This window comes from Myotis davidii, unplaced genomic scaffold, assembly GCF_000327345.1.
Source record: "Myotis davidii unplaced genomic scaffold, ASM32734v1 scaffold104, whole genome shotgun sequence".
In the NCBI taxonomy this organism is placed as follows: Eukaryota; Metazoa; Chordata; class Mammalia; order Chiroptera; family Vespertilionidae; genus Myotis; species Myotis davidii.
In genome coordinates, this window is record NW_006296625.1 from 2,021,278 (window position 1) to 2,035,590 (window position 14,313).

Below are 14,313 nucleotides of genomic sequence, written 5' to 3' on the forward strand. Positions count from 1 at the left end.
AAGACAGTGTGTGTGTGTGTGTGTGTGTGTGTGTGTGTGTGTGTGTGTGTGAAGTGAAAGATAACCTGACTCCTGGGATGGTGGTGGGACATAGAATTAGGGCTACACATTCATTACAAGTAAACTGCAACCTCAAAATTTTCAAGTTTAAAGCACTATTTCTTAAAGTACGGTTTAATGATCACCTGTAGCAGATTACTTGCGGTGCTTGTTAAAATGTAGATTCTCAGGTCTTATTCCATATCTTGTGAATCAGAAACTGTGAAGGTCAGGATTTCCAACTCTTATTTCCAACAAGCTCCTGGAATTAATCTAATGTGTTGAGAACAATTGTATTCATAAGTAAACAAGACCTTTTTTACTCTAACCACTAAAATTCCATCTGCCTTTTTGTTTGTTTTCATTCAGAGAGATTTTAGCATGGCACTTAAGAATGGCAGTCCACTGGGTCACTACAATAAGACACCTGGAGACTTTAATCCAAGTAAAATGCAAGAGTTACAGGATCCCAAATCCCTATTGTGTAGTAACAATCTTATTATTTTTGCCACAAAGAGTTTTTAATTTCTTTATGTGAAAAAAACTCTATTGGAGAGGCCCTTTTGTGTCTCTTGTCTGCTAAGCAAAATGCAAATATGATAGTTCGAACCTATACAGCAAAGGAAGGAGATAATTATATTTTTTACAGTAGTGTTGTTTGCATTCCAAAATGATTTAGAATACTACTATATGAAAGCAAACAAATTTAGTACCTTAAAAATGGAATGCAACTTGATAATACATTGAATTCAAAACAACTTTTTTTCAAGACCACATCTATGATATAAATGGAGATACCTTTTAATGTGGTTAGTTGGAAAATGACTTGATGTTGTGGGAATCCTGAAAAGGTCAGGAGCTTTGGTGGGAAATGCATAGATAGATTAAGATGACCCGGGATACATTTAGTTTCACCATCTCTGCCACCCACAGCTGTGTGTTGTGTCATTGCTCATGGTTTTTTGACCATCCAGCTGCTTTCTAACCCTTCTGTGCATTTGGGATATATGATTTCTAGAGGGACAGTCAACTTTTATTATTTGTATTTCTTTGGAACTTACAGTACAATTCTAGAAACCTGAGATCATTTGTATTTAAACCTTTGGGTCTTTTGAAAGTGTTTCCTTAAGCAATAGGAGCTCAACTCAGATGCTCCGTCTCCCATTGTTTGCAGTAGATGACCTCCTTCTGGACGACTTGCACGCACATTTTACCTCTGCTGATCTGCTTTCATTTTGAGTCCTTTACTTTTCTGCCCTGGCATGCATTGTGTTCTATAACCTTATAGCAACGGGAAGAGTAAGTCTGCCTCAGGCCCTTTGGAATCACCAAGGGGCCCAAACAAAGGGGCTTTTTGTTTTGTTGTTATGGCATGTTCAGGATTTCAGTAGTTGGTCTAGTAATAAATTCTAAATATTTAAATATTTTAGGAGTTTGAGTCTATTTTCCATTTTATCTTTCCAAAAATTGCTTTTACTTTAATCATATTATTCTGGATATGACCTTTGAAAAACAAAACTTTCTTGTTCTCAACACTTGCTTCTCCCTAAAAAAAGATCAAGGGTTTAACTTCATTAATTTATCTCTGTTAAATGATAGCTTGATTACTGTTTGACTGAAACTCATTCTCTTTAAAGCCTTACCACAATTAGCATATGTCTTTCAGAACTTTCACTGTAATTAAGAAATTAAAAGGTTTTATTTTTCTTGTTAAAGCAATGTCAGGGTATCAGCTAGATGAGGAAATAAGAATGTAGGCAACATCTTAAGGTTACAACTAATTTGGAACTTTAAGGGGAACTGGGATGGGGATTGGGATAAGTGACACAAGAGATGGCCCAGGGCATCTTTTCCAGAGTGTTCCCTGCACTCCAAAGGAGAGGAGCTCATCTGATGTAATACAGGATGATGGGAGTCCTTTTTTTGGTGGGGGGAAGTGGGGAGTCTTTAATTTGTCACCAGATACTTCCAGAACTACTTGGCAGTGACCCCAAATAATGCTGCCTTAACCAAGTTAGATTTTTTTCTCCATCATACAGTTTTGTAGGTAGGTTATTGTTGTGGGTTGAATTGTGTCCCCCAAGAAAATATGTTGAAGTCTTAACTCACCCTACCCTGGTTACCTATAAATATAACCTTACTTGGAAACAGGGTCTTTGCAGACATAATCAATTAAGATGAGGTCACACTGGATGAGATTGTGTCCTAATCCAATGACTACTGTACTCATAAGAAGAAGGAAGTTTGGACACAGAGATACATAGTGAGAGTGCCATGTGAGGATGGAGGCAGAATTGGGAGTAATGCAACTATTAGCCGAGGAATGCCAAGGATTGCTGGAGTACATGCAAATACAGATTGAAAATAAGAGGGAGGCTTCATCTGAAAATAAGAGACTCCCCCTACTTTAAGGCATTTACTTTAGAAGACTTTGAATTATAATGCATTTCTCTACTTTTTTGAAATGTATGTAAGTCTCTTTAAAAGCATAATAAGCTTCTTCCCAGCTTTCTGCCCACCAGGAATGTCTTTCTCAAGGACCTGTGAGCCATCGCTTTGAAATTCAATCATTAAGGAAAATAGCATTCCAGTCTCCCCATTTCTTTGTTTCTTTGGGAGGGTAGGCCCTTAACTTCAGCAGGCACCTTGCTCCAAAACTACCTCCTATCATAAAGACATGAGAAGTTTATTTTCCCTTTGGATAAAGCCAATTAGCAAACGCAGACCAGTTACCAGGTGAATCTAGATGACCTGTGTGTGACAAATGAAGTTTCAAGTCCTCTTACTTGAGGACTAGTCATTCTTGATCTCAAGAGCATGTACGCAATGGATTGTAGCTCCTTGGTTCCATAAAGGGTGAGATGCTTTATGTCTTCGCAATCTCTTAGTAGATTGCCTGTGGTGGGCATCATGTTTTGGTTTAATACTCATTCAATAATGAAATTGTTCCTTTCTCTTCTACCTTTATGGAGAGGTTTTCGGGGGGTGGGAGGATATCTTGTTTTGATTACATTTCCCCAATGCCAGCAACCACCAAAAACTAGGAAGAGGCAAGGAAGGTTCCTCCCCTAGAGGCTCTGGAGGGAACATGGCCCTGATGACACATTGATTTTGAGCTTTTAACCTCAGAACTGTGAGAGAATAATAACTTCCTGTTGTTTTAAGCCACTCAGTTTGTAGCAATTTGTTATGGCAGAGCTTGGGAACAAATGCAGCAATCCAGGGCTCACATGGCAGCTCTGTTCCACTAAGTCCTCATGGCTGGGACCTCTAGCCTTTTGTTCTGCCAACCTGAGGATGTACTCCTTGTCCTCATAGTTTGACGTGGGGATTAAAACTATGACATCTGTGTTCCAATAGCAGGTTGGGGCCAATACCAAAAGTTTCATAAGGAAGATTCCTGAAAGTCGTCACAGACACTTCTACTTCAATCTCATTGGGTAGAACTTAAAGGTCACATAGCTAGCTGCCTCCAGCTTCTTGGAAATGTAGTGTTTGTTCTCTGTGACCATGTGCACAGCTAGACCGTGAATTATCCTGAAAGAAGGGGAAAGATGATGATAGGGACCACTTACATTCTCTGGATGTTCCCACCGGCCTTCTTTCTTCATGTCTCTGCTTGAATACATTACAAATTCCTTCTTACTTTTGTAACCCAAATTTACCACTTTTCTTTCACATGTTTTCTGTCCCCAGGAGGGCCATATCCATATTTTGTAATTCCTACTAGGTCTGATGCTATTTGGTTAGTTTTAAAATATTTTCATATACGTAACACCCTCAACTTCCCCATTTGAAATGTACTCCATGACTGACAAACTAGGCCCACCTCAGGTAGTAAGATTTCTAACTCAGCAGGTGACATGGGAAGTTATTCATTAGTATGGTGCTATTACCATGAATATGTTCTCTTTCTTTCTTTTAAAATACATTTTTATTGATTTCAGCGAGGAAGGGAGAGGTAGAGAGAAATAGAAACATCAATGATGAGAGAGAATCATTGATTGGCTGCCTCTTGCACACCCCCTATTGGGGATCGAGACCAAAACCCAGGTATGTGCCCTTGACTGGAATCAAACCCAGGACCCTTCAGTCCATAGGCTGACACTCTATCCACTGAGCCAAACCAGCTAGCACATGAATATGTTTTCTTAATGAAAAAATGAATTCAAGAGAAATAAAATATTAATCTGACCTTAAAAATCTATACATGACCTAACTTAAAAAAGAAAAAAAAACCCTATCACATGTGGTACAGATTTTAAACTACTGTCTTCACCCAGGCAAGAATATTCTAGAAAATATAAATGAAAAAAATTTCAGGAAATATTCTAAGATTTAGTTGTGTGTGTGTGTGTGTGTGTGTGTGTGTGTGTGTTTTGTATCAAATTACTTTATGTGAAGGAATGGTACAAGTGAAAGACTTGAATGGATGATTTGGTACAAGTTATAGAAAAGGTAAAAGTAATTCCAACATGCAGGTACTGCTTTGGTGACCAGGAAGTCTCCCCCGGGGCTATGGGAAACCAGCCAAGGCTTAGCTCTTATCACTGTCTCCCAGGGTGTGCTTGTCAAAGAGATGCTCTGCCATGCCAGTTTCAGCCCCCCCCCTCCCCCGCTAACCTGTGCACGTTGGTTATGTGGTCACCCAATTCTTTGATGGATTTCACCTGCTCATTCAGGTAGTGAGTCTCAATGAAATCACACAAATAAGGGGCATTTTTGTCAGTGGCCAGTTGGTACAAGTCCAGTAGTGACTGATTCACAGTTTTTTCTAAGTGTAATGCACACCTCATTGCATTCAGCCCATCCTCCCAGTCGTCACGGTCTGGTTGCTTGATGTTCTGAAGGAAGATTGGGCCATCTCATTGGTTCTGCAGCTTCATCCGTTTCTCAGCATGTTCCTTCTCCTCATGAGATCGGTGAAGAAAATATTTGGCAAAGTTCCTCAAAGCCACATCATTAAGGTCAAAATAGTAAGACATGGACAGGTAGACATAGGAAGCTAGAGGTCCAGGTTGATCCAGCGGGTGATGGAGGCCTCCGAGTCATGGTGGTAGTTCTGGTGCACCTGGAGGTGCACCTGGTCATGGTCATGGTGGGCAGCTAAGGAGAGGTGGCTGTGCAGAGGGGAAGTGGGGGCCTTGGGGTGTCTGTAGGATCTGAGGGTGCTGTGAGGAGGCATGGAAGGCTGGCCTGGTCCGCCTGCTGGGGTGGCGAGCACTGGTTCCATCCAAGCACTGTTGAAGCAGGAAACCACAGCCACTCTCCGCGAAGACCAAGATTTAGTTTTTATTGAATATCAGCTTTGGGGGTTGGGTTATGTGGTGACGGTGGAGTTTCTGGGTTTCTAAGCTCTGTTTTTCAGTTTTGTATTATTCCTAAATCTTTACACAAAACAAAGTTTCCATCTATTTCCAAGAGCATTGAAGGACATTTAACCAGTGTTTACAAGTGCATCATTGAGTGAAGAGGGTTTTTCTTCTCTTTTACATGTGCTGAGTCCCTCAGTTGAGCCCTCCTCTCATTTTATTCTTGGTGTGTTTCTGTTTTCGTTCAGCAATGTGTACAGCACATTCTTGTTTGCACTAAAAATTGTCATATGGATTGTTTTGACTGTTTCCATAACATGCAAATGGATAAGGATTCTAAAAAATGTTCTCAGCTCTAAAACAAACCATACAGTATTTATTTACACCTCTAGGAAACCAGACCTCCTCTTCAACTTTATCACTTCTTCTTCTAGATGAAAAGGGAATATTTTTGTACTTTTATGAGAGATTGGCAAAATGCCTGTTAGCTCTCTGACCTCCTGCTAAATATAATGGTGGACATTTACCTGATTTATAGTTTTTTAGCTGTTAATAGTGCTTTGGACAAAGGTTGCCACAGGCCTGCCTACAGCTTTTGGTTGGAATTTCTGTCTAGTAGGGTGTATTGGCAAATGAGGTTAGACTTGAGAAGGGGCTGAAGGACCTTCAGATTTCCATACAGCTGAATTCTCCATGGGATTTCCAAGGGCCAAGGTATCTGTTTGGAATAAAATAAAGAGAAAAATGCAAGGGTTGTCCATCTGAGTTAGTATCACAACAAGTAATCCTGTTATATATGTCTGAACATTAGGGGAAATCTTGAGGAAAACCCAGAGGAGAAGGAAATGGGGTCAGAGAGGTCAATGATGAGAATGAGTCTGATAAGGCTCTTGAGTCTACCGGCTGAGAGACCAGCTTCAGTAAAGTGCAGGAAAACAAGCCTGATTGTCAGGGGACAAAGAGACAAGTGAATGGTGAAATGCAAATAGAGGAGCAGATGGGAAAGAGAAGAAACAGAATGGAGTAGCTAGTGGAGGTTTCCCAGGGGCAGACATTTTCTAGGTTAAGAAGGTTCTCAGTAGCCTTGTGTGCAGAAGCAGAGGGGAGATGGATGATGCAAGGGAACTGAACAAGGTCAAGGGGATTTTGTTTTGAGTTGAGGAAAAGCAACTCAAAACGGTGCTTGCTAGTATCCTAGAACTCTATGATGTTGGGCAGATTAAATGACTGCCCTGAATCAGTTTCTTCATCAGTAAAACGAATATGCAACATAGTACAAAAGAATGACTCCTAGTACTCCTGGGGAAAGATGAAGAGATCTTAGAGACTGTCTAATAACATGCTTATTTTACAATTGGAGAAATGAGACCCAGAGGAATCGACTAACTTGCTTAATTATGCAAGTAGTCAGAAAGCGAGAATTTGCACTTGGAATTTGAATCTTAGTCCTCTTCTATTTTGTTGCTCAAGCAATAGGAGCCAACAGCAGAACTGATTGCTGAAAAGGGTGCTGTGGGCATGGCCTTACCACCACGAGGTAATGCCCCAAACCAGGGGTGCTTGGTCCAATAGGGTGCCTCGTTTACTGAGGGTCATTGGAAACTTGTTGTGAAACCAAAGAATAGGGGGTTGAGGTGAAGATTTACATTGGAGAAGAGTTTTAGGGATATGATCATAATAATAAAAAACAACTATTTTGGAAAAGGAGGTAAACTTAGTTCATGTATCTTCACAGACATCTATGTGGGATCCTTGAATGGAAACTTTGGACAAAGCAGATTTTGGCCGAAATGAGGAAAAATTAAAAACTTTAAACATTAAAACATGGGATGGAGTTACTTCCCTGTGAAGTAGTACTTGTGAGAAGATTGAATGAGCATTTGTCAGGAGTTGTGTAGGGGACCACTTTAAAACTAAACTTGTTTGCATACATGCATAACCCTTGTGCATGAGTGTATAGAGAGGACCTATTTGATGTGATTCTGGGGGCAATAGGTGAGTGAGATAGCAAGCAGCCTTGTAGAGTGTCATCAGAGGGTGGGTTGGTTGGTAAAGATGGAGCAAGGCTCTGCTTTACTGGCTTAAATGTTTAGAACCTGCTTCTGTTTGATCAGTGGACAGTGAGTGATGGCCATGCCACTTATATCCCCTTTTATTTCTGTTTCATTAGGAGGAGGTAGAATGTACCAAGTGGTGTGCCACATGCTTCCAGACTTTATTTTACTGAATCCTCACAACACCTCAATTTTCAGGGAGTGAAACTGAGGCTCTGAGAGGTCAAGTTACTTCTCTTGGGTGGTAAATACCAGATTCAGAATTTGAATGCAGGGCCGTCTGGCTCTGTGCACTCTTAGCTATCATCAAGCTCTTTCCTAACAGATTCTTCGTATCTCCCAGTATGGCAACTTTCAAGTGTGTGTTCTCCCCAGATCACCCCCTGTACCTCACCTCAGTTATGTTCCCGAAAAGTCTTTAACTTTTGTTAGTTGCACTAATAGAGAGGTAGCAACCTTGCCTTCTGTGCTCCAATTCTGGCTTTTGCTTTCTGTGATCTTTGCTGCTATCTCCGTGCAGATCAGCATCACTGAAGTGATTCACCCCCACCAAGTTGACTTAGTATTCCTGTCAAGTTCAGTGAGCTAAGCTAGAGTGTGTATTTAACATTACTGCAAGCTTTAAAAAGCCTTCTAAATCTCCAGTACCTTTTTGTAAATGTTTTGCTTAATTAAGAGATCCTAGTGGTGGATTCTGCTATTTTGACTTTGAGTTCATTTCCTAGCACAAGCTTGAGCTACCCTCATTCTGGAAGAAGTTGCTTGGGACACAATACAAACTGGTTCTCAGTGTAATTTGTGTGGTTATGGCCCAGTGAAATAGTTCTTGTAACAACTGGGAGACAATCAAAGGGAGCTAGAACTTTCTTCTCCATAGGAACCCTTCACGGACTTCCACTGTTTCAACGGGCTAGCCTATGATGCCATGAGGACCAGGAGACTTACATGGGCCCTTTCCCCACACCTCTTTCTGAAAGAACTTTAGGAGCAAGTGCTTGCCAGAAATGTGATTGCTAACAGGGCTCCTGAGAGTACCTAGCCTCTCATCAGGTGAGGAGTCAGGCCTCTTTGTTCTTTGTCAAAGTCTTTTGCTGATAGAAAGTTTCTGTTAAGCTTGTTGTTCCACTGGATTCAAATGTCAGCTCAGCCACTGAAGGAACAATCCTTCTAAATAGAAATGGCAGAATATTTCCATCTGGTAAGCAGAGCAGTTGGAGAGTGGGGTACTGTAGCTGCAGGAGGCTTGTGATGGAAGGTGGGAAATAGTTGATAGTATTTACATGGCAGTCCTGGATATTGGCAGGATGGCTTCGTAGGGGCCATGCAATAGGAAAATATGATATTTATTATAAGTGTGTTTGGAGCAATAAATGCTTTTAAAGGAAGAATTCTATTTTTGGCAGGAAGCTATATTCCCTGACCTAAAAGGTCTTTTCCCATATCGAATTCATCTGATTAAATCAAGGTTTGTGAACTGCAAGGGAATGTACTCAGATAATATATCTCCAGCAGGAGAAGGTCAAAGAAGATCAAATACTTCTGTAACACATATTTTTCAGCAGAAAGCAGGAGAGTCCAGTAAAACCAACAATACACAAGCATAAGATCTGAAGCTAGAAAGATCTAAAATCAAGTCCCTACCTTGTTTATATCTGTGAAATGTTTTACAATTTGCATTACCTCTCTTATTTAAAAAGTGAGACAATAATAACCTACTAGTGCTTTTATTAATATTAAATAGAAGAACATATGAATAAAACTGTAAGTGTAAGAGAGTGTATAGTGAAAACAAATGGTAATTATAATTATTGGAATTTGGATCCTATAAATAAGAAGGGGCACCAAAGTCAAAGAATAAGTAGATGAGAACAGAAAAATATAATTCTAGGATCAATTATTTTAAAATGTAAGGCACATACCCCATATTTAGTCTCAAAATATGCTTAGGAATAAATTTAAACAAGGAGGTAAAATACCTATACTCAGAAAATTGTAAGACTCTGAAGAAAGAAATGGGAAAAGATACAAATAAATGGAAGCATATACTACTGTACTCATGGATGAGAAGAATAAACATTATTAAAATGTCCATACTGCCCAAAGCAATCCATAGATTCAACATAATTTCTATCAAATTACCAATGGGATTTTTCACAGACCTAGAACAAATAATCTGAAAATTTATATGAAACCATAAAAGTCCCCAAATAATGACATTAATTTTGGGAAAGAAGAACAAAGTTGGAGGTATCACACTGCCACCTGATATCAAACTATACTACAAGGCTACAGTAATCAAGAGAGCATAGTAATAGAATAAAACAGACATATGGAACAATGGAACAGAATAGAGAGTTCAGAAATAAACCCATGCATATATGGTCAGCTACTATTTGACACAGAAGGCAAGAACATACAATGGATAAAGAGTCTCTTCAATAAATAGTGTTGGGAAAATTGGACAGATACATGCCAAAAAATGAAACTAGACCATCAACTTACACCATATACAAGAATGGATTAAGGTGGATTAAAGACTTAAATGTAAGACTCAAGACCATAAAATGCCCAGATGAAAACATAGACAGTAAAATCTCTGACATTTCTCTTAGCAATATTTTTTTTGACATATCTCCTCAGTCAAGGGAAACAAAAGAGAAAATAAACAAATGAAACTACATCAAGATTAAAAGTTTTTTCACAGCGAAGAAACCATCAACAAAATGAAAAGACAACATACTGAATAGAAGATACTCACCAATGATACATCCAATTAGAGCTTAATATGAAAAATTTATAAAGAATTCATACAACTCAACATAAAAAACATCAATCCAATTTAAAAATGGGCAGAGGAACTGAATAGACACTTCTCCAACCGGGACATACAGATGACCAATAGACATGAAAAAATGCTCAGTGTCAATAATCCTTAGAGAAGTGCAAATTAAAATCACAATGAGACATCACCCCATACCTGTCAGAATGGTTACCATCAATAAATCAACAAACAAGTGTTGAGGATTTAGAGAAAAGGGAACGCTCATGAACTGTTGGTGAGAATTCATATTGGTACAGCCATTATGGAAAACAGTATGGTTTCTAAAAAAATTAAAAGTGGAAGTGCCTTATGATCCAGCAATTGCACTTCTGGGTGTATTTTGAGGAAACCTGAAACACTAATTTGAAAGAATATATGCACTCATGTATTCATTCAGCGTTATTTATAATAATCAAGTTATGGAAGCAACTCAATAGAAAATTGGGTAAAAAAGTAGTGGTACATATATACAATGGACTATTACTTGGCCATAAAGAAAAATGAAATCTTAACATTTGTGTCAGTATGGATGGACCTAGAAGTTATTATACTAAGTGAAATAAGTCAGTCAGAGAAAGAAAATACCATATGACTTCATTTATATGTGGAACCTAAAGACCAAGTAAATGAACAAACAAAATTGAAACAGACTCACAGATACAGAGAACAGACTGATGGTTGCTGGAGGGGGTGGGGTTTGGGGGACTGGATAAAAAAGGCGAAGGGATTGGTAGTTATAATATAATCACAGGGATGGAAAGTACAGCATAGGGATTATAGTCAATAATATTGTAATGACTATGGGTATGGTGCCAGGTGGGTGCTAGAAATATCGGCAGGAACACTTAGTAAAGTATATGATTATTTAACCACTATACTATACAACTGAAACTAATACAAACTAATATTGAGTGCAAACTATGATTGAAAAATAAAATAAAAAAACAGACACAGAAACTTAAAAAATGTAAAAATTCATGTTAATATGAGATAAAGAGTTGTTTAAAGTAACAAAAGCCCTTTTGAGGGGGAATGAAGGAGAATAGGTGTTGGCCCTGGATTAGGATGAGAGGCTCATCCTGGCTCTCCAGGGAGCAGTCTGGGTCCCTAGAGGGCAGAATGGCCCCACGCTTTGGCCGAGAGAACACCTGGAGGGATGAGTGGGGTGTTCTCCAATGCACCTGGCTCTATAAACTCATATTTCCTTTCCCAGACACTTTAAGAGTCTGGCAACCGGTAGGCTTACAAGAGTATATTTAGAGTCCAATTACAGGAATTTGATTTCATTTATAATTAGCCTCTAGTAACTGCAGGCAAATAAGGAAGGGTCTAATGACTCACTCAGATGATAGTTGCAATATAATTTAACTCTTTTATAAAGATCTTCACAATATTGCAAATCTTGCTCAGGTGATTTTGTTCAGTGTACTCACAGAGTATGGCCACTTTTATTTCATTGCAGATCCAGTTTTCCTTCCCTTTACATTAAGATATAAATTTTCCATTGCCATAAACAAAGCATCTTCCCTGTCTCCAGGTCCAGGGGTTTGATCCTTTGTCTCAAAATTATATTTAAAACTCACTTAAAGTGTCATCATTAAACTTTCCCCTCTTCTTTCAAGTCTTTTCTGATTGCCCCTTCCTTTGGACCACATAAGTTAGCATGATTACTAATGGTTGCATTTGGATTACTTTTTCTCCCTGACTAGATCATAAATCTAAAGATGGGCTTGCATCTCCTACATTTTTGTATTTTTCCACAGCATCTATCATTGGAGATGCTCAATATGTAATTATTGATTATATAATTCTTAGCATACATCTTAAAATTATGGTATAATGACACAAAATAAATTCATTTATTGAATAAGTGCAAAAATGACATTCAAAGTGAGTAGTATGCAAAATAGCAGTTCTCTTTTTTTACTTTGATATTGCTTGGGTTTAATGGGAATTAGTTTTTGATTAGTCAAGCACAAAAATCATCTGTTTTTTGAAAGTCTTGTTAAGAAAGGACTTCATGATAGTTCTTAAGTCCTTTTTGTACTATATTCTGTTTATTTTCAGGTATGTGTAGTTATATAAGCTCCTGCCTCTGTTCTTATTTAAAAAACATTATCACATTATTGCATGAGTACTGCAGATTGTAGAGAAAGCAATTCATGACTAGGCTGCATTACATCCACTAGATGGCAGGCGATCGCTGGAGAAAGATGAGGGAGAACTTGAATTATGATGGTTTTGGGGGATTGGAATATTTCCACGGAGCTGTTTCAGTGAACAGGCCTTGCCAGTAACTCCCTAATTTCTATAAAGTTCTTCAGCGTTAGCTTTCCAGAGATTTTCAAAGTGATTTCAAAACATTCCATGAAATATACCAGCCAGATATTTTTCCACTACCACATCGAACTCTAGACTGACCTTTCGTTCCCCTCAAATTTCTTGCACCATAAATGATGTCCTAGCGTAGCAGGGAATTAACATAAATTATAATGAGCAGAAATGTATTATTCAGAGAAATGGAGAAATTGCTCAAGTTCTTATTTACGTGAACCCCGCAGTTTAAAGTTTAAGAATTATTTTTTAAAACAGTGGAGTGAAATACAGTTTTGTCTACAAGTGTCTCCCAGCTCTTTGAGAGAGCTGTGAGAACATTGTCTCCTTTGAGATGCTTGTAATCCCGTGTCCTGGGAATGTCTGAGATGATTGTAAACCCGGTTGGAGAATTCTCAATTCCACCGGTGCGCTCACCTCCCAGAGTAGTCAGAAAAGTGTGCTGTGCTGGTGTTTGTGCCTCTTGATTGGCTTGGTCAGGATCCCTGCAACCTGCTTATTTTTTTCTATTTTCATATGTAGTTGGTCATCTAGAGACGCTAATAAGATTCATAGTAGAATTGAAAAGCTCTACTTGTACCTATAAATTAAGAGAAGTGAACAAAACTAATTCAACCATGTTGACTCCCATAGTTTCTTTGGAATTATAGAATTCCCCATCATTATGAGTGAGACTTGAGGTGAATTAAATAATCACCAATTAATTTATGGCATTCAGATGTATCCCCTAGAATTGATGTTATATTTAATAGATATTATTGTAGATGGGTTAATTACAAGATTCATATTTATGGTCATCAATGTTAGCAACCATATCTGGTTTAGTTAGTTGAAAATGAAAGATTGCCCTGGCCAGGTGGCTCAGTTGGTTGGAGTGTCATCTCGTATACCAAAAAGCTGTGGGTTCAATTCCTGATCAGGGCACATACCTAGATTGCGAGTTGGATCCCTAGTCAGGGCACGTATGAGAGGTAACTGATCAATGTTTCTCACTCACACTGATGTTTCTCTCTCTCTCTCTCTCTCGTTTTCTCTCTCTCTCTCTCTCCTCCTCCCCCCCCCATTTTCTCTCTCTCTAATACAGAAGCTTTGTCCTGGCAACAACAGATGTTTACCTTTGGCAAAAGCTGTTAATTTAGCCTAAAGAGTCATTGGAAGAAAATTAATTAACTAATTTGTTCTTCAATAAATATTTACTTAGTGCCCAATATTGCCAAATATTGAGTAAAAATTGAGTTAGTGCCCAGCATTGGCAAAACAAAATAGTTCTTTGAAAGAAACGGAAGGCTCAAAATTCTTGCAATAGATTTTTACCCTTGTCCTCAAGGCATTTTGACACCATTAGAAATAATCTCACTGTTAAACTAGCTGGCCCAATCTCTGTACGTCTTTTAAACATTGTCTGCTTTATAGACATCCTTTTTACTCAAGCTACTCATTCAAACTGTGTACTCCCAGTATTCAGCACAGTCACTGACAGTTTATGGGCACTAAATGAATGCATGAAAGTGACTTTGATCCTTGAAATGAATGTTGACCCTTTTGTTCATATTTTGATATTTCATTTAAAGTCCAGTTTTGTCTTGCTTTCTTTATCTTGTTTGTATTTTGGAAATCAAACTTTATTCTGGTTAACAGTTCTTCCTGGATGCTCTGAAGCCTAATTTGACATTAAAAAAAGTTACTTGGGTGATTTTTCTGTTTGGTGTTCTGTCTTAGCTACCATATGATCTCTCTTATATATAGAATATTA

At 38.5% G+C, this 14,313-nt stretch overlaps 1 pseudogene; it reads right to left on the bottom strand.

Annotated features, from left to right (window-relative positions):
• Window positions 1-4,461: 4,461 nt before the first annotated feature.
• Window positions 4,462-7,712, bottom strand: LOC107184420 (annotated as a pseudogene).
• Window positions 7,713-14,313: the final 6,601 nt, after the last annotated feature.